Source organism: Triturus cristatus, chromosome 1_2 (assembly GCF_964204655.1).
Source record: "Triturus cristatus chromosome 1_2, aTriCri1.1, whole genome shotgun sequence".
Taxonomy (NCBI): Eukaryota; Metazoa; Chordata; class Amphibia; order Caudata; family Salamandridae; genus Triturus; species Triturus cristatus.
In genome coordinates this window covers 520,256,657-520,278,235 of record NC_140580.1, presented here as the reverse complement: position 1 = coordinate 520,278,235, position 21,579 = coordinate 520,256,657, and positions in this window count along the sequence as shown.

Here is a 21,579-nt window from a genome sequence, read left to right as displayed (position 1 = left end):
TAACTCTATGGTATGTACCTATATCAGCAGCTACTGGAACCTGCCCATAGTACATACTCGGAGCAGGGCAGAGATCACAGAGATCAAGCAAGGGTTAGGGATAAGATCAAGGTGGGCTCTGTTAAGAAGGGGACTGGACATCTTTTACCAAGGACCATGCCTTGTACTGTGAGCTGAGAGGACATGGCCAAAAACTGTGCACAGTGTGCATGGGTCCAGATGGAGAAGGCTTAAGACATGGCATAAGGCTATACAATTTTACCAGAGCCTGCTGTGAAGTAGTACTACCCCCCTGAGCCATCATGAACAACCTTTGGTTATTTCAAGTGAGCTCTGGGCACAGGGTCTGGCTTCTTTCCATTTACCGTGCCACTCCAACTAAAGCCAGCCCACCCGGTTACAGCCTTGTGCCCTGATAAGCAGATTCTGGGCCAAGGGCATGGAGCAGGGCACACTATATGCTTATTCCACTTGTATCATTTGACTACAGAGCTCAATGGACATTTCCTTACGTCAGTCCCAGCTGTCTTTAAGAGACTTAAAGCATGGCTTCCAGCCAGTTGCTGTGCCAACTTCCCCTGCCTGCAGTGACTGTAGGGCATGATCTTTGGTCATTCACAGCAGGCTCTGGTAAAATGTTATAGCCTTATGCCATGTCTTAACCATTGCTTTTGATAATGCCCAGGAGGATCTGGTAACAAGTTGTAGTCTTAGCCTTGGGGTCTCTGCGGGTAGGGGCAGTGGGTACTGGGCATGGTTGGAAGCTATGCCTTACATCCAGAGGCAGGTGAGACTGGTATAAGGTAATTCAGACACACAGAAATACCTTTTCTGTACCACTGCAGTACAGTGGGAGTGGTTTTCCTGCATAACTATAGCATCTCATTGTCCCAGCAGTGACACTATGATGGCACCACTGAAATAAAAAAGAAGTGGCAGAGTCCATGGCTAAAGGCCACACCATGTGCTCAGAAGTCACTTGGCACGAACCAAAGGTGGTGCCTCAGGGGCAATGGACACAGGGCTGGTCAAAGGGCACCCCCACTGACCAGAACCAAGAATTGACTCTGGATAGGGCTATTGGAAACATAGGCATACCTTGAAAAGACAATTATTACAATATTAAAGAAATTAATGAAACAACTTCTGGTACTTAACTCTATGGTTAACTACCAAGATCAGTGTTCTAGTCTGTAATATCTATTAGGCATTGCGCTAGTGATTCAGTCTTTTGGTGCTCCATTAAGTACTCTTACGCTGTACAGGATCAAAGATAAGCATAAAGTCAATGAGTAGGGTGCTACCACCATCGAGATACAAGAGTCCAAGGGCCTTAGTAGCAGTTCGGAAGTCTCTGGTATTGAGACTCAAAGGCCCCTTGCACAGCTCAAGCGCATATGTCCCTGTCTCGAGTTCTCCATTGTGAAATTCTGCTCTTTTTTATCTTTAACCTCAGTACATATGACAGTCATGCATGCTCACTAAGGGTTACTTGTAACACAGAGTAAAATTGGGTTCTGTGGTCAAGAAGGGAACAACATGTGTTCCCTTCTTTTTCTGAGCATGGCTTCCATCAGCTCATTGTGCTATAGAAACATGGGTGGTGCCAACAGATTCTAGTGGTAGGAGAGGTCTTTCTACATATCGCCTGCCAGAGAGAAATTCCGACAGGCCTTGCCCATGTTCTTAATTGATCTGTCTGCCTCCTGCAACCAGGTCCTTCACTCCATCTATGTAGGACATGAATGACACACTTTTATAGATGTTCAGTATAATATGTGTGAAGCAAGTGCATTGTATGTGACTGCGGTAACCCAGTAATCCAGTTTGAGTTCCTGAACGAACGTTATACATAAGATGGAGGTTTGAGGGAGCCAAACACAGCAATATAATTTGCAGGGTTTCTCCCTCCATAGCATTCCTCATTACCGCTGTAGTGGACCAGACTCTTTGGCATGGAGGAGAGGAGACAGAAAGCCTGATTATAGGTGACCCCTGTAGAAAGTGATAATTATCGCATTTTATAAAATCCAACACCAAGGTTTTGATACAATAATTATTGCCTATCTGACTTTTGGGGGAAAGACGTGGATTTTGGTGGCATCAAACTCCACTTGATCCAGAAATACCATCCCTTTTTCACCTGTTAAATTCCAGCAGGTTTGAGCTACTGAAATTTGACAAAGGGTGCAAACTTTATCGCAACTGGTAATTACCGGGAGTGATAAGCATCCAAAACATATAATTGTGATCCCTGAAAAAACAAGTTTTAATGCACAGATCACAAATTAATGGACCAACGGCCATTAGGCCTATAGGATCGTTTTGAAGTGTAGGGATATGTCCTTTCCTGCTCCATTTGTACGTAAAAGTGTTACCCTCAACAGGTTGAATGGTTGCTAAGTGGAAAAGCCTCTAGCTATTGTGCACCTTTTTTTGGGTCTCCCCTGAAAGGAGACTCCCAGACCCTCCCCAACATCCAGCTGATGCTCTAAGACAAAGACAGTGGCTGGACCAGTCTAGAAGGAATACGCAAAAGTCACCATTGAAGCCCAAAGTGGGCTTGAGGCAACCTCAGACTGTCTTTAAGTTTATATTAGAATGTGACTGTAACTAACATCTAGAGATAGTTCTAACATACAAACAGGGCCTCATACAAGTAGCTTCAGAGTTGGGGGTCGTGATTATCAACCCTCATTTCTCAGGTTCAGGAACAGGATATCAACTTTCTGCAAACCTGCCAGGAGACATTGCTTGAGGCCTGCATCAAGAAGATGCTGCCTTGAAAAAGAGAACTGTGAGGAGTTGAGCCAGGAGAAGCAGAACACAGAAGGATCGACCCTGCCAGACTGTACAGTGAGGCCTTAGGTCCTGTGACGTGCATAGGATCTAGTGTACCTGTGACGACCTGGGCACTCACTGCATCTTGATGTCTCCCTACTAAAACCAAGGACCCTTGCCCATGACTGTAGGGGTCTATAAAGAATTAAGAATATATGTGAATGTTCATCTCAACTGAAACAAAAGTGCCTTTAGAGAATAAACACTACCACTCAATCGCAGTCCACAATCTGTGGTGTTTTACCAACCTTCACTGGATCATCGCTACAGTTGGGGTGGGCTCTACAATTTGTTTGGATAGCAGTCTTGTGTTTGGTCCTGAGGAAGAACTCCTAATGAGGACCTACCTAAATCTCAGTAGCCTTCCTCCTTCCTGGAAGCCAGAATGTTCCTGTTCACTTGACACAAGACCAGAGATTTCAACATTGTTGACTAGTTTTGGGATGAGCTAGCGCACCTGCTTTTGGTGGTCAGTGGAGATCTGCATACCACTAACAGCCTTGCAGTCAACGCCCGCAGCCGGCACCAACAGATGGATCTGCCTAGAACTTTAAAGACTAAGGTACAGTGCATGTGGATGATGTTAAGAGAAATGTGCTTGGTTACATTAAAATATGTTATCACAAACCTAGCCATATTTCTCGTGGGGCTCAGAGCCATGAGAGTGCGAACCAGAAGGCTCGTACCCACCAGCTTCCAAGTAGGGCATTAGGTCCAAGTGTGCACTGAAATCATCATAGTTTGCATTAGCACAGGAAACAGCATTCGTTAGTAACCACTAGTTCCTTTACACGATAACTGTCCTGTTAATAACTGTGCACAGCGTTTTGTCTTGCCCTCTACGGCTTTAGGTACAGTATTGTGTTGTATGAATGAACTAAAGTACTTTTTTATTCCAGTTGAAGCACTGGCTGAACATTTATTTATTGACTGCAAATATATATTATATTGAGTTCTGAGCCTTTACCCTACGCCACCTCCATAAGTAAGCCGTGCTCTTCTCAGCTTCACTAGCAAGAGGTCAAATTCTAACGGGGTATGCTTGATGCTTAGTTTTGGATCTAATAATGGGCTTCGTAGTGAGGTAAGAAAACAGGACACCAGGGGCCATATTACACAAAGTGCCTTGTGGGGCGCAATGGGTGTTTGCGCCGGCTTTGCACGCACCCGGGGCACTTCGGTATTACAGAAGGGGTCGCAGACGCTTGTGCGGCGCCTTCTGTAATTCCGGTAGCGCTGACGCGCAAAAAGCGCCAGAGCTATCTTCAGGGGCCGTTCCCTCATTTGTATGGGGGTGTACTGCATGCACATAAGGGAATCCCTTTGCCTCTGCGCCGGCGCTGTATTACAGACGCGGGCACAGAGCCAAAGAAGCTCTCAGTAGGCGCACTGACAGTGCGCCCTCTGAGAGCTGCCCTCTGGAGAGGGGCAAGGGGTCACATGGACCCTCCAGACACCCCCTTGCAGGCGGGTGCAGTCACTGACTGCACCCGCCTGCAAGGGGATTTATAATCCCCCTTCAAAGTGCAGGCAGGTTGCCGCCTGCACTGTGAAAAGACGGAGAGGCTTTAAAGCAGCCACTCTGTTTTTCACCTGAATAACCTGCCCCATGCAGCACGAGTTTGCGGATTTCCTGAGGGCAGCACATTCATCATAATACGCACATTTCCTTTCATTGCGCTGGGCGCACTTTTTTAATGGTGTGCCCAGCGCAACGAAGGAAAACTCGTTGCATGTATAATGTGGACTCAGATGTAAAAGGTTTCAATTGTTAAAATTCAAGTTTAGTAATCCCTAACTGCTATGGGACTCTTGAAAAATCTCCCTTGTAGAATACATGGGATTTTACAATTCCTTTATAAAAACCCATCTCTAATTTCTTGTTAATAGGCAACTTCTGGCGCACCCAGTTGCCTATTAAAAAGAAATGAAGTAGCCATTCAACTGTAATAACTTAATAGAGTTGAGTTCTGACATCACAATGCCTTTTGCCAGAGGCAGCAGCCGAGGGGAAAAGAAGGTCAGGTCACAAGCATAATTAAAGCAGCTGCTTAAAGAACGAAAACAAAATGTGACTTTCCTTTCTTTTGCCCTGTGCTACCAGCTGTACAGTGACAGGCAGTAAGGAAATATGTATGGTAAGTTGTTTGTTGAAAGCACTTCTGACACCCTGTATATTAATATCTACATATATGAGCATATATATTGCTACGATTCCTCGATTTAGCGGGGATCTTAGCTAAACAGTAGATTGTCATTTACCGGAAGGCTGCGGTGGGGTGGGGGGAGGCGGTGCACGTGAGATGTAGGAAGGATGCTGTGCAGTCGGCGAGGACGGAGGAGGAGGCGGTGCGTAGGGCGGAAGTTTGTGGCCTACGTAGGACACGCAGGGCTGATTCATGGGCCGAAATGGCCCACGCTTTTGATGAAACCAATATATAAAGGGAAGCGAATTGGTAATCTGAATTTGAAAGCATTGACCCACAAATCTGCGGTTTCGTTTTGTAAGGAGCAGAACTAGACCTTATAAGTATTGCTGACTGTGCTGCCATATGTCCCAGTGGCTACTCAGACGGACCCTTGCCTTGATTTGCTCTTGTTTTTGTTTAAGTTGCTAAGTTTATGTTCAATTTGAACCTCGTCTTGCAACATTTCAGAGTTAGTTGCTGATTCATACTGTGAAATGTGACTGGTCAAAAAGAAACAGAACGCTTGTATATTGTAAATGTATATTTGACATTGTTGAAAAACAAGTTAATAAAAAGTAAAACAAAAATGAGTATATACATATATATATATATATATATATATATATATATATATATATATATATATATATATATATATATATATATATATATATATATCTATAGGAAAAAGATTTCCTGCGTCTCCCGTCACTTCTTTTTTATCAAGGTTTCCGAGGGACACAGAAAGGCAGCACTCATGACAGCAAGTCCACGGCAGGTAATGGTTACAAAAAGATATTTTTTATTTTTTTATTTCTTCTCCATTATTTTTCTTTTCAAACGTGCGAAGTGCATACAGAGACAAACAAACGACCTACTCGTTTCGGCCAGAGGCCTTTGTCCGGGTCACATGATAACAAGTGCAGGGTGATTATAAAGAGGTTGATTTGACCCTCCCTCTTTTACAAAAAACATCCGAAAGTCGGTGGTATATACATATATATATATGAGAAAAAAGAGATACCCATGTGGCTGGCACTCACAGGCAGTTAGGATCAATGCCCTTGTCAGGCTAGCAGAGCTCAGTATAATCGCCCTTTTGCCTGCCGCTTGGTTTTTTGTATGGTCCATGAGGAAGGGATGGTTCCCGAAATGCGTCGGATCAGTGCTGTGAAGAGGCGATTATACTGAGCTCTGCTAGCCTGACGAGGGCCTTGATCCTAACTGCCTGTGAGTGCCAGCCACATGGGTATCTCTTTTTTCTCGTAAATATGTGGCCTAACCCGGTCACGGCATGGCACCGCTGCAGGACCTTTGCAGAACCGCGCCTGTTACACTTGGCAGGATCGCGGTACGGGTGGCCTGGAGGTTGCCTTGTGAAATGGCTGAAAGCGGAGTTCATTGGCCCCTTCTCCTTTTAAGAACTTTTTGCTCCAAAGACCCAGCGGCTGGCACCCCACTTGGGGGTTATTGAATTTACTTGGACTACATGCCCCATAATGCAGTAGGACTCACTTGAGGCAGACTTCCTGTTTTGACAACTTCCTGCTTTATAAAAGAAATAAAAGGTGGACTTCATGTAGCCCTTTTGCCTGCTGCTTGGTTTTTTGTATGGTCCACGAGGAAGGGATGGTTCCCGAAACGCGTCGGATCGGTGCTGTGAAGAGGCGATTATACTGAGCTCTGCTAGTCTGACAAGGGCCTTGATCCTAACTGCCTGTGAGTGCCAGCCCCATGGGTTTCTCTTTTTTCTCGTAAATATGTGGCCTATCCCGGTCACGGCATGGCACCGCTGCAGGACCTTTACAGAACCGCGCCTGTTACACTTGGCAGGATCGCGGTACGGGTGGCCTGGAGGTTGCCTTGTGAAATGGCTGACAGCGGAGTTCATTGGCCCCTTCTCCTTTTAAGAACTTTTTGCTCCAAAGACCCAGCGGCTGGCACCCCACTTGGGGGTTATTGAATTTACTTGGACTACTTGCCCCATAATGCAGTAGGACTCACTTGAGGCAGACTTCCTGTTTTGACAACTGCCTGCTTTATAAAAGAAATAAAAGGTGGACTTCATGTAACCCTTTTGCCTGCCGCTTGGTTTTTTGTATGGTCCATGAGGAAGGGCTGGTTCCCGAAACGCGTCGGATCAGTGCTGTGAAGAAGCGATTATACTGAGCTCTGCTAGCCTGACAAGGGCCTTGATCCTAACTGCCTGTGAGTGCCAGCCACATGAGTATCTCTTTTTTCTCATATATATATATATATATATATATATATATATATATATATATATATGGTAATTGGATTTTGCAGCAGTTTTTATTATCTATTTACTGCGATGGCTTCAAAAATGACATGGCTGATGACATTGCAAATCACGTCACCATTAACATCATCCATGACATCAGTGAAACCACAACTAATTTCTGTTTTGTACATCAGTATGCACACAGATAAAACACCATTACTTATAGAAGTACATACTGCAGTCACATTTGTCTAGTGATTGATACTACAGCCTTCCAAATACATTTAAAGTCCATGAAATATATTTTGATATTGTACTTACATATTTTTACAAATTTCCACACCTCAAACCTAGCTACAAACCAAGGAGGTTAGGAACGGTTGTGGCGCACATCACTGTACTCCAAGCCGTTCCAAGATACAGGTGACCCACTCCCTGAGTTAACTGTTCCAAAGAAAACTAATTTCAAATGAACATTCCAAAGCAGAGGTCTCAAACCTTTTCTGTAGAAGCAGCTACTTGTGATCACTGAAAATCATAGTGGGCTACTGAAGGCTAAAAAACTTGTGCATTGTTACCAGGCACCCTCACACCCAGCTCCATTGACTTTAAGCCTAATGTCCATCCAGCCAGATACTATGGTTTGAACAAAATACTTTGACTGGGGCACTATTTCAGGACTGCCACGTGTGTCAGTGAGAGTGTGGTCTTATTGTATGAATTAAAATGTGTGCATGTGAATGGGATATATAGGTGTTTGAAAGCCTGTGCCGTATGTACTTGTGGCACAGGACATACCTTTCACCGTATGCGGCACCGTTACATGTATAGCACAAACATACAACCATTTTTTTTTAAATAGGCGAAATTTAAAGTGCAAAAATGTTCATAACTTGGAACATTTTTCTGCACTTTAAATGTCTCCCATTTAAAACAAAAACATTACTGTATTTTTCATTTATAACTATGGCACAGTGTTATACTGGCCACCGGGAGCAAGAGGCCTACTATTTGTAAATGCAACAATTTGAAAAATAATTGAGAAAATTCTAATGAAAAGTTTACTTTTTCATTAAGGTAACTATTCATTTTAATTTTCTCTGATTTAAAAGGATTTAGAAACATCATTTTGTTCTCACCTCCAATATATATATTTTTTGTAATAATAATTTTATTAGTAATAAACATTCGTCACTTGCATAGTCACATTGATACACATTTCTTTACAGATTTGAAAATAAACAATACCGTGTACATTGTTGCAATCAGACATTACTGTTCTGTAGTTCCCCTTTTCGACATGTTCGTTTCTACTGTTGGTGAGATGCACAGTTCTCCCCGATATGCATTCCAGGCGCCCCATTTTTTGTCCCACTTTTTAGGACAGCCTCTGGATTTGTAAACCTTCTTTTCGGCTACCATGCATCTGTCCATCTCTGCCACCCATCCTATTATCAGTGGGCGATCTGCTGCCCCCCATTTCATAGCAATGGCTCTTTTCACTAATGTGTATCCCAGGGTGGTGAATTGTTGCTCTATGTCGGTAAGATCGGTCGCGTCCCATATATTCAGAATCCACAGTGATGGTGTTAGAGCGATTTGTTTTCCAAGTGCATCTTGCATCTTTGCTGTGGCCCTTTCCCATTAGTGTCGAATCAGGGGGCAATCCCATAGTATATGATAAAATGTGGCCACTTGGTTACATCCACGCAGGCAAAGTGCATCTTGCCTGGTCCCTATCTTAGCTACTGTCACACCTGTGAGGTATGTCCTATGTAGGACTTTTAGTTGGATCAGCCGAAAACTGTGGTTTATCGCCACCTCCCTTGGGGACATCAGGGTGGTTTGCCAGTCTTCATCCTCAATCTGTCCCAGGTCTGTATGCCATCTGTCCCTGAGAATGTGAAAGGGGTCTGGTGTATTGTTACATAACTTGCAGTATGTGAGGGAAATGGCCTTGGTCAGGAGAGGTTCTGTTAAGAGTCGGTCCTCCAAGGGGGATGCATCTGGTATGGTTGTCGGATCTATGAGAGCTGTGTTAAGCGCATGACGAATTTGTAGGTACCGAAACATCTCCCCCAGCGCCTGTTCATATTGAACTTGTAAGTCCTTAAAGGCAAGTATCTTACCCTTCTATAGGAGATCGCCAATAGTAGAGATTCCTATGGTGTCCCATCTGTCAAACCCCGCGTGGTAGCAGAGCAGCCCCAGTTGTTGAGAGGACCATAGGGGTGTCGCTTTTGTCAGTTTTCCCCTCCACCCCAGGCGTTTAGTGGCCTTATGCCAGATACAGGTCGTGTGAGCCATGGGTCCAAGATATCTCCCTTTGCGGGGTCTGGTATAAAGGGCTCCCAGATATCCCTCTCGTCCGTTTTGATACCGCTCTAACCTGTATGCCGGGTTCGTCGGGAGACTGTATGGTGGTTAACCGCAACCAATTGCGATGCCTAATAATAAAGCCGTACGTCTGGGAGTGCGATGCCTCCGTCATACCATCCCTTTGTTAGTTTTTCTAAGGTAATCCGTGGTGTCCCTCCGTCCCATAGTAATGTCCGGACCTCCGCCTCAACACTGATGAAATAGGAGTCAGGGACACAGTATGGGCAGTTCTGGAGCTTGTAGAGGAATCGTGGCAGAGCTAGCATTTTTAACAGGGCTGCTCGACCTAGCAGTGACAGCGGTAGTGACCTCCAGTGTTTGACATCATCCCTAAGTCTATGTAGGGGGACTACTAAGTTCTTGTCATAAAAGGTTTTTGGGTCTGGAGTGATAAAGATCCCCAGGTATCGGAAACCTTCGCTGGTTACTTCAACATTACATCCTCTGGATAGCCTCGGTGTAGGGCCATGGAGAACAAAAAGTACGGACTTCGCCCAATTAATAGCAGAGCCCGAATACTTGCAGAAATTTGTGAAGATATTTAATAACCTATGTATCGAGGTGTAAGGGGAGGCTAGGTAAATCAGGATGTCGTCGGTGTATAATGATATTATATCCTCAATATCCTCCGCCCATTTGAGGCCTCTGAGAGCCACATCATGTCTCACCCCCAATGTCAGGGGTTCAAGAACAAGGGCAAAAAGTAGGGGGGACAGGGGACAACCCTGTCTGGTCCCTCTGTGCAATGTGAATACCCGCGACGTGCGGTTATTTACCCTCACCTGACCGTGGAGTTCGGTGTAGAGTAGCCTAACCACGGGTCAAAGCCAAAGTGGGCAAGTACTTCGAAGAGATAAGGCCACTCTATGGAGTCAAATGCCATTGAGGTGTCCAATGACATAATCACCGCATCCTCCTCCACACATTGCTGCCGCGCCAGTACGTTATATACCCGACGAATGTTCAGTGCTGTGTTCCGTCTCGGCACAAAGCCGGATTGGTCTGCATGAACAAGGTAGGGAAGGACGGCGTTGAGACGTGAGGCTAACAATTTCGCCAGGACCTTGGCCTCCGTGTTTATCAAGGAGATTGGTCTATATGAGTTACAACAATCCGCCGGTTTACCGGGCTTACGAATTGCCACTATGGAAGCCAATCTTTGGTCTGCAGGCAGTATTCCTTTCTCAAAGCTTTCCGAATACATGGAATTAAGGTGGGGAGCTATCTTCCAGGCCATTGCTGTGAGAAATTCTATCGGGATTCCGTTGGGCCCCATTGCTTTCCCCGATTGGACACTATATATGGCTTTGCAGATTTCGTCATCTGTGATGTCAGCCTTCAGATCAGCCCTATCCATCTCAGACAGGGAGGGCAGGGTAGTATCTGCCAGCAGTTGTCGGGAGTCTTCCGGCGTGTAAGTGGTGGAGGATGTATACACACCCTCCAGATAGTCCGCAAATGCTTCCGCTATGTCTTGAGGGTCAGACACCCGTGTACCCTCGCCAGTAAATAATTCAGGCACCCACTTCTCTCCTTGCTCCCTTTTCTCCAGCCAGGCCAGCATTTTCCCCGCCTTCTCTCACCTCCAATATTAAGTTAACAAGGACTTTTATTCAAGAGTTAAATACCTTAGTGCTTTGATTCTTCCCTTCAGTGACTCACCGTGGAGCATACATCTGACTCCAGCACTGCTCATTAGCAGTCCCTGTGACCTGCATCCTGATAATGTAAAATTAACACAGCCATCCCTTAACTGTAAAAGGAAAAATTTGACTCTATGCGTATGTAAAATTGAACTCAAGGCTGTGAGCTACTCTGAAGATGTCCCAGAACAATCAACTGGTTGGAGACACCTGTTCCAAAGCAAAGGGAGAGGCACTCAGTAAGTATTAACACAACATTCACGTTATTCAGAATGAGATCAGGTTATCTCTCCTACCTGGAACAGACTTATAAGTCAAATCTTCAAATAGACAAATGTTCTTAAAAAATAAAAATTGTATTGAAGAGTGCTTACCCATAGCTTTGCAACAACTAACGCAGTACTGTAAAAGCAGAGCCTCAAGGGTTGTGGAGGGGAAGAAAAGCAGAGTGATGGGAATGTGGAAGAGTTGGGTAAAGGTATGTTTACACTGGTGGGTTGGGGTAGAATCAAGGAGAGAGACAAGTTGTTCTGATAGCAGTTCGGTATGTTGGGCTCACGTCCGGCCTTTCCACAGACTGCGCCTCGGTGAAACTAAATTTGGTGCCGCGCCTGATCCTCTCCCTCCATCACCTTCCCCATCTGCCCCCTCCCATTGGTGATCCTAGTGGGGGGCCCTTTTGTGCTCACAGGCCTAGTCCTGGCTGAATACCTCAGAGCAATGACCAGCCTATGAACACATATTTGCCCCTTGTCCACTCATCTGAATCACCTATTCAGTTACTAAACTGAAGGTGAGATTCAATGTGAGGGGGTGAGGTTGAGAGGGAGAAGGGGCTGTGAGTGGGAGAAAGCGAATCAAAGGGAGGCTAAGAAAACACGATTTTGAAAACTGTTTGTAGGTAATGAACTGGACTGGCCACCTGGAAAGAAAGCATTATTCAAGGCAGTTTGCAAAGTTATCTACTTGTTCATCCTTCTAAATCTAGGGGCTTTGGGCTTTGGCCCAGCTCATACTTGCCAAAAGTTGGCCCTGGTTCGGTTCACATCGAGGGGACTTCTGTTGGAAAGCAAATAGTTTAAACCGGCTTTACAAGGGTAACCTTGGCATTTAGCAGCTGTGATTGGAATACACAGTTTCAACAAAGGAAAAAAATCTGAGTATGAAATTGAAAGGCACATGATTCAACAAAGGTGACTGCTGTCTCAGTGAAAAAAACGAACACAGAACACTTTAGTCTCACATTATATTATGGCACAGTACGGGTCTGCAAGAAGCTGAGATAATTAAATAGTATTTATCCATCTTTGTAGGTACTACCAATTAGTCCTGATAAAGACCCTCTAAAAATACTTTGAATGGGTCAAAACGTCGACTCGTATGACATGCAGACTGGTATTCATTGTTATTCGCCTAAACTGTATTCAAATTATGAGCCAAAATTGTGAATTATTTTGCGAGAAAGTCTAAAGTGTTCTTTGGTTTGGAACTGATCACTAATCACATTTAGCAAACTATTTATTCACATATGTCACGTTCACTGTGCCATTCAAGTTCTTTGGTATGGATCAGTTAAAGTATCACATTCAGAATGCTTTCGATTTACATATATTACATTGACTGCGTTGTTCACTGGGCCACCCACAACATCATTGTTAAAGTGTAAAGACTGGAAATAGTAATTTCTGGTATTATTACACGTGCATGTTGATGGCTCATGCCAAGGGAACTCAGGCTAAGGGCATTCTCCCAGGGAACTATTGTTGTCTTGTACTCTTGTTCAGGCCACAAGTCGGGGTTACATGCAGGTAGACGGTGTCCGCCCACTATTTTCACAGAGTGGACGCCGTCCACCTTGCTAAGAAGTTGGGCCCCACTGAATTATGCTGAACTTGTCCCAGTATAATTTTCTGACACTGGGACACATTCAGCAGTGCCTGTATGTTGTCTGCTTTCCTTTCCAAGCAGCTACTTGCAGGCGAAGAGGGGGCTTTGGTATTTTAAATTCGAGCGGGGCCCAAACCAAAGACTGAAGTTAAGGGGCTATCAGGCCTCCTTTTGTTGGAATATCCTGGCTGGAGGCTAGTTAGAGCCTCACACTTAGATGCAAATGCAATGGAGGGGAAACAAAGGCATACAGTTTGTTATTACTTCACAAGTATTTAAGTATTTAAGAGAGGCATGGTTTTGACTTGGTTCAGACTCTGTATTTAAGAAATGTGAATTCACTGTAAGAATGTCAGATGAGTTGGTCTGTCCCAATATTTAAACATCACTATTTTGTTTTATTTTTCTATAGCGCTATTCATCCCAATGCAGAATGTCAAGATTTTTATTTAAGATTTAGATCTACAAAGAGATCAAAAATAATTTAACATACAAAACTCAAAATGTAGTACATTTAAAAAAAAACATTTAACAAATCTAAACATTTTGCAACACATCCATTCATTTACTGGACAGTAAAACCTCTGGGTTGCTGCTCTAGCTCAGGTAATACCATATCTTATTAAAAAATGAGGTTTTAAAAAGGTACATCTAGGGGATTTTAAAACAGGACAAACAATTAGAACATGATCTAACAGTTGTACATCATCTTTGGATAAAATACACAACCTGTTGTTCCATCTTCTTTGCCGCCAAGCATCTGTAACACTGTTTAAAGGAAGACAATTCAGCCTAAACAACAGCATACACCCATGGACATAATGTTCTAGTTTCCAACATAAGGGTATTCTCCTGCGAGTGAAAAAGAAGTTAACCTCATCGTATTATGGCTGCCAACCCCCTAATAAAAGTGCTTACCAAACCCATTTCAATGCTTATTGCCTCGATTGGCGCCATCGTAGTTAAATTGCAAATAAAGCGCAGGATCTTCCCCTCTGCTCTATGCATAAAATGCCAAGGATCTTCTTTTTTTCAAACTCTTTTTATTGGGGTTTTTATAGCATTTGAACAATATTCAGTGGCATAGTAGAGGTAAGAAGTAGAAATAAAGCAGTATATGATCAGTTGGGACTATTCATAGAGACTGCAATTCCAGCTTATACATTGCAAATAGATTTAACATTCAAATGTATATGTCAAGATAGCTTGGCTGGCCCTTCACAGAGGTACTGCAAGTATGAAGTCTGTTTTTGTTTGTTAAGGCCGTTTGTTAAGGCCGGGTTTGACTTGTTTCAGGTTTCTCTAGGTGCATGATGATGTGTGTAGACCTCAGAACAATAAGGGAGAAAAAAGGAGGGGGTGAGGTAAGTTGGGAGGCAGGGGATTAACTTGGTGTTAGAGAGTTGTATTTCTTCTAATTTTCTTTTCTTACCTTTCTCATTCACTTCGTACTTTTTTCTTTTCCCACTATGTTTGTGACAACACATTATCATTAGAACTAACAAAGTTATGCCCACGATTGGCAATAATATTTGACCTAAAATACCTTTACGTATGTTAGAAATTCAACTACTAATGGTGGAAAAACTATTTGCTATTTTCTTCCATACACTGTCAACTTCCAGTGGTTTCAGTTCTTCTTCCAAATGTGTAATATTTTTTAATATATCTTCCAATTTCTACACTTTTATCAGGTATATACGTGCAACAATGTTGCGCTTTCAACATTTTACAGACTCCACCCTCTTTTGCTAATAAGATATCAAGGACAAGTTGATTTTGCAAAACCATAGATCTGACATCAACTAATTCTGTAATGATCAGCAGAAATCCTCCAGCAGTGTCAGTAGATAACCGATCAACTACTGTTGATAATTGACAAATTTTCCGAGAATTTAGCAGAACCCCCACTGAAGGTATCAATGCACCACATATATCACCTACTATTTCCGAAAAACTAGCTCTCTTATATCTTGTTAGTCCACCATTGTCGTTATTGCTTCCAGTGATTCTTTGAACATGATAAACTTTAGGGAATACTATTCCAAAATAGCAACTCCCATACCAGTGATCAGGCAACCTAAAATAGGCTTTGTTTCCACAAATATAATAAATTCCAGGAAATACTGGATCAGTTCCTCCTTTTAGTCCCCAACCCCCAATTACTAAGAAGTTGTGTTCGCATTCACTGGAACCAATAAATACATTGTTTTATTCTGTTTTAAGCCTATGAAGACAGATTTTCCCTTTCTTTTCAAAGTCCAGAGACATAGCAGCATGAGTTTTGCCAGTTACTAAAAGGTCTTCCCGTTCAGCCCATTTAGGTATCTGAGGTTTCAGTTAAGAGGCTCTTCTTTGGAAATCCTGCCTCCTATTTTCTACTAGATCTACTAGATCGTGCAATTTACAGGTTAAGTTGCGATTATGTGCATCAGCTATATGTATTGTCTTCATTGTTAGGAAATATTCACCCATGAATTGTGAGTCTCTAGTACTAAGGACAGGGTTCTTGCTCTTTCGCATGGGAACTTCTGAAAATATTACATCTTCATTTGAAAAATAATGCTGCAGCTTTCCAGTTCTATAAAATAAACTAGCTAGTACACTTCATGAAATACCATAGGTCAATGGTAAATGACGATAAATTACTCCTTCAGCTACTGAGCATGGCAATTACATGCAAACATAGCAATCACTAACTTCCATAGTTTCTATATAATGTACTAAGAGATTTGCAAATACATTTAAATCAGTTTCGTTCTTATCTACAGTGTGGTGTAAATCTAGATCATCTGGTGTTTCTAAGTCTACTCTATCTCCTTTAATGTTTGCAACTTCTATATGTGTGTTAGTACTATTTTGTTTGTCAGTAACCATCAGATAGGGAATAGCTATTGCTAATATCACCCATATTATGAGGACTAATATTAAACTACATTTACAGACCCTGCAACACTTCTTTAAACAGCTTTGTTTTGGTTTTCCAGCAACATTATTATCAGACATCTTGGGCAAGAAGATTATATATTCTTTAATTCAGAACCTGGTAAGAGATAACACCTTGAGCATCTTCTCTTTTTCTTTTTTTTTCGGTCTCACTTCTTCCTCAATTTGCTCTACATTCAGCTCTTCATCACTTTCTTCATTTAAATCTAGATTTTCAAAGTCTTCAGGAATGACATATGTCCATTCAGGACCCTTGAACTTGTTATTCAATGTCTTTAATCTTTGACTCCTTCTCTTTGGTATTACCTTGGAATGTCCAGATTGACTAGATACTTCATTTACTTGATCAGGTTCTTCATCAATTGTCTTAAGTCGATATCTCAGTCTCTTGATAATTCTTGGCCAATTATTACCTTTTCGACTCTTCTTAAACTTCACTGCAGTGCCAGGTTCTTCAAGACTCTTTTTATTTTCTTTAGACTTTGGCACAACTTGATCAGTTTCGTCTTCAGATTTCCTCACTATCTGACCTTGTCCAGGGCTTATTTTGGCCTGTTCTGCCTGGATGGGTTCATCTACCTTAATGTGACCCTGTTCAGGATTAGTAATGTCTGGTTTTTCTTCTGTATCCTGAACGTGCGTTTCTATGCCTATCTGGTCCTGTTCAGGTCTTTTTACCTCTTTACCTTCTTCTGCCTGAACAGTTTCTCTAATTCCTGACTGTCCCTCCTCAGACTCTGGAACAGTGCTTTGTGTTTCTTCTATCTGAGTATATTGTTTTTTCCTTATCTGTTCCTGCTCAGGCTCCCTAACAGTCGTGTCCCTAATATCCTGAGCGACTTCTTCTATACCTGTCTGATCCTCACTCTTCTCCTGTCTATCTAACTTTGTTTGACTTCTAGTTCTTATAAGTACTTCAGGTATGTCTACCACTGGGATCCAGTCGTCCTGATAAGTGCTCGGTTGATCTTGGGCAGCTACTTCAGGATCTTCTATAGGAAGTTCTTCAGCTGCACAACCTTCAGCATCATTCATTTCTGGGTTCAATTGTAACTTTTCTTCTTCAGGAGCTGGTACCCTTTTGGTATGGCTTACATTAATCCAATTAGGCAACCCTGCACACTTTACAGCTGTCGAGGTAGTCAGAATAACTTGATGAGGTTTATCCCACCTTAGTGCTAGGCACGATTCTCGAGTGTGTTTCTTCACAACTACCCAATCACCGGGATTCAAATTATGTGAGTGGCTCAGCTGTCTGTTGAAAGCATCTTCCCCAACCTGATGAGAGATAGAACGCACTCTGTCAGCCAACTCTTTGCAATATTCCAAAACCAAGTCATCAGTTATAGTCAACAGCTTGTGTCCTGGTACGCATGCTTGTCTCATTGCTCTTCCCATGAGTATTTCATGGGGACTCAATCCAGTATTTCTGTCTAGAATACTTCTGAGTCCCATCATAACAAGGGGCAAAGCATCAGGCCATTCCAGTGGAGTGGATGCACACACCTGTCCGAGTCTTGACTTGATTGTGCCATTCAATTGTTCTACCACCCCAAAAGCCTCTGGACAGTAAGCGCAGTGCAATTTCTGTTCGACTTTGAATGCTTCACAGATTAGTCAAATGATTTCATTATTTAAATGAGATCCTCTATCTGATTCAATCGTTACTGGAAAACCAAATCTAGGAATGAGTTCTCTTAATAAAAGTTTGGCCACTGTCAAGCTGTAATTTCTTCGGGTCGGGTATGCTTCCACCCACTTTCAAAATAAACAAACTATGACAAGTACATATTTCAGCCCTCGACAAGCAGGTAGTTGAATGAAATCTAATTGGAGTCTCACAAAAGGACCCTCTGCCTTTCCAATCTTTCCCATGAAGACCGCAGTTTTTCTGCCAGGGTTCATTTGTTGACATATTAAACATCTCTGGCAAAAACTCTCTGCTACATTCCTGAACTTTGCGTTAAACCAATCTTGTCTAAAGAGATGAATTATTGCCTCCCTGCCCACATGTGTGTCTCCATGGTACATTCTAGCCATGGGTGCAAGCATACTGTCTGGCATGACTGGTCTGCCATCATAACAAACCCACACACCATCTTCTGCCCTTCTCTGACAACCAATTTTCACCCACTCTTCCTTTTCTCTCATGTCTACGGCATCCTGCAGACCTTTCACCTCCTCCCAGGTTCCCACTCCTGCAAGTAGCATAAGTTGGCAGCTGATTCCACAGGTTTCGATTTCCTTGTTTAGGGCAATTTTATGCCTTGCACAGTGTTGGGCAACCTGGTCAGTGATACAGATCAGGGTATCAAAAATATGCCCACTACCACAGATAGAGTAATCTCACAGTTACACGCACATACATTCTTCATACGCTAGGGCCCATTTCACTAACATACACTCAAATACTCTACCAGCATAAGACCTGTGGGAAGAAAAACCCTGCATCTATATCTAGGACGATAGGATCTGATTATAGTGGTTATCCTTAATCATACTCTATACAAGCTATACAACAACAATAATCAAAATATACTCAATAATTGACAAGAAAGAAATTCAACACCATGTTTAAAAGTTATATTGCTTTATCTAAAATTAGTCAAAGTAAAATCAATCAGAATAAATCATTTCTCATAGTTACCTATTCTAACTAAGTGTCAGAACGGGTCAGGACCAGTCTCTTGGTAAAGTCTCTCAGAATAGTCCTCAGCATCAGGCCTCAGCAACGCAAGTTCACGCGGCAAAGGCGACGAAAGAGTGGGGAGAGCCCTCCCTAAGCTAATAGTTTTATAATATAAAATACAATGGAAACTCACATAAAATTTGGCAAGAAAAACTGTATCACTGAGCAGAACGAGAAGGAAGAGATGTAACTTTGCAACATCTTGAAATCTCCGCTCAGGAAAAGTCACAATACGTAAACTACGGAACAGGAACCAAGAAACAGAAACTATTAAAGTATCCATCTCGTTCATTTCCCTCGGCAACCCGGCTTCAGTACATTGTTTATTTCAGAAGCTCCTTTGTGCACCAAGGACAAATCTTTTCTTTTGGAGATCCTCCAAACTGCTGATGTCCTCATGGAAAGTTTTATAGAAGGACTACGATCAGTTGTCTTCAACCGATTTCCAGCAGGGGTCTCTCTTGCCACATCACAGAAATATTCACTCGAGGCCAGGCTTTCAAGTCAGCCGACAAGAATTAGGCCTCCATAGGCCACAATAGACCATCTCAATTTAAAAGAAATAAAAACAACGTTAATACAACATAATGATTAAACAGTGTTAACCCCACTAATACCCTTATGTGTATGCATTTATCTAGCTTTGCGACATATAAAGCATTAATTCTGACAGCGTTTTTATGCTCAAAATAAATAGCACACAGCAACGTTTAAACATGAAAACTTGCACGTTATTGTAAATACATGAACAGCACACATAAGCTAACCCTCATGTAACCTTCTCTTGTGTTAGGACAAACAGGTTGATTAGTGAAACACACTTGCACAAGACAAATAATTAGTTGTTAATTATTAATAAAATTAATAAAACGCATAGACATGCCAGAGCTTCAAAAGCCCAGAATTTTCTAAAAGAAAACTCTGCTCCAGCAATCCCCCCTTTGGTGATTTTATCACCAAATAAACCCAAAAAAAAAAATTAGTGAAAATTTAGTCCCATTTTAGGAAATCAGAAATGTCTCTTTCCTTTAGACAACATTAACATTAAACACCAGTCACTCTTTCATCATCTCTCTTTGTCTCTAAATAAACACTCTCCCTCAATTCTTCTAGTTCAATCTCTTCTGGTTCTCTTTTTGAAATTTTCAAATTCTTGTTTTTCTTTTCATTTTTCAATTTCTCTTTCCCTCTCCTGTTTTTACAACACACACACACCAATCTTAGTATCAGTAACGCAACAATTATACAAGACAAAGGAAACAATATTCTACCTATAATAGTACTACCTATTTTTGCAATAAAATCCTTAACAGCTATCATTTTATTAGCTAGTTTAGTCCATAAACTCCCAGTCTCAAGTGGTACTAAATCTTCATGCAAATCAGTAATATTTTTGATATAGACCTTCAGGTCTTTACTTTCGTCAGGAATGTAAGTGCAACAATGTTGAACTTTCAAAATTCCACAAACTCCACCCTCCTTAGCCAAAAGAATATCAAGGGCAAGTCGATTTTGCATAGACATGGCACGTACGGCACTTAATTCCGTATTCACCAAAAGAAACCCTCCTGCGGTATTTGTCGATAAGCGATCAACCACTGTGGACAGTTTCCGAATTCCATAAGCATTTAAAGAAATTCCCACTGCTGGAATTAAAACCCCAAAAATGTCACCCACAATTTCAGACCAGGTTTCTCTCTTAAAACGTGTTAATAGATTAATGTCTTCTACATCTTTTACTTTATCCGTATGAAAAATCTTAGGAAAAACCAGGCCCACATAACATGTGCCATACCAATGGTCAGGCAACTTGTAATAAGCCTTGTTCCCACACACATAGTACACTCCTGGAAAAATCGTATCTTCTCCACCTCTGAAACCCCAACCTGTCGCAATGAAGTATGTATCATGGCATTCACTAGTTCCCACAAAATATGTATCATATTGGGATTCCCTTCTGGTAATGCATAGTTTACCCTTCTGCGGTGCATCTAGAGCCAAAGTTGGACTAGCCCCATTTCTCAACTCTTTTCCCATCTCAATGTCCCAAATCGTCTCACTCACTTCATATTTTCCCCCTTTCTCATGCATGTTCATTCTCCTTTCCTCAACCATATCCAGGAAAGCTTTTTCCTCTCCTTTCAAATTGCAAGTTAAATTATTCTTAAAAATGTAATCTAATGTTAGTCCTTTTTCTTCAATAAAAATCTCACCAAAAGTATTAGCTTCTTTAGCTGGATTCAGCTCTTTGTTCATTGGCAAGTGCCCAAAAATACTATCTCTGTTAGACATCTTATAATCTATTTTCCCTAACAAATAAAATACACTACTAAAAATACTACAAGAAATACCATATGTAGCTGGTAAATGGTGATAAGTAACACCCTCAGAAACGGATGCAGGTAATTGCATGCAGACATAGCAATCCCTTACTTCCATCGTCTTCACATATTCATATAACAGTTTAGAAAAAACATTACTAGAAAAATTATTAATCGATCTATCTTTGTGTATGTAACTACTACTTCTAATTGGGACTACTTTTTGTGAATACTTCTCTTCATTAGTCACATTTGCTATATCCATTCCAAATTCTACTCTAAAAGTAACTAATAAAATTAAAACACCCCATAGAAGCATTAATAATCCAGTACAACAGCAGCACATTTTGCACCACCTCTTTAAAAAGGCACATCTATTTCTATTCTCCTCTATGTTAGCCATATTAGTTTAGCCTCTACTACTCCACTACTGTTTGAACTT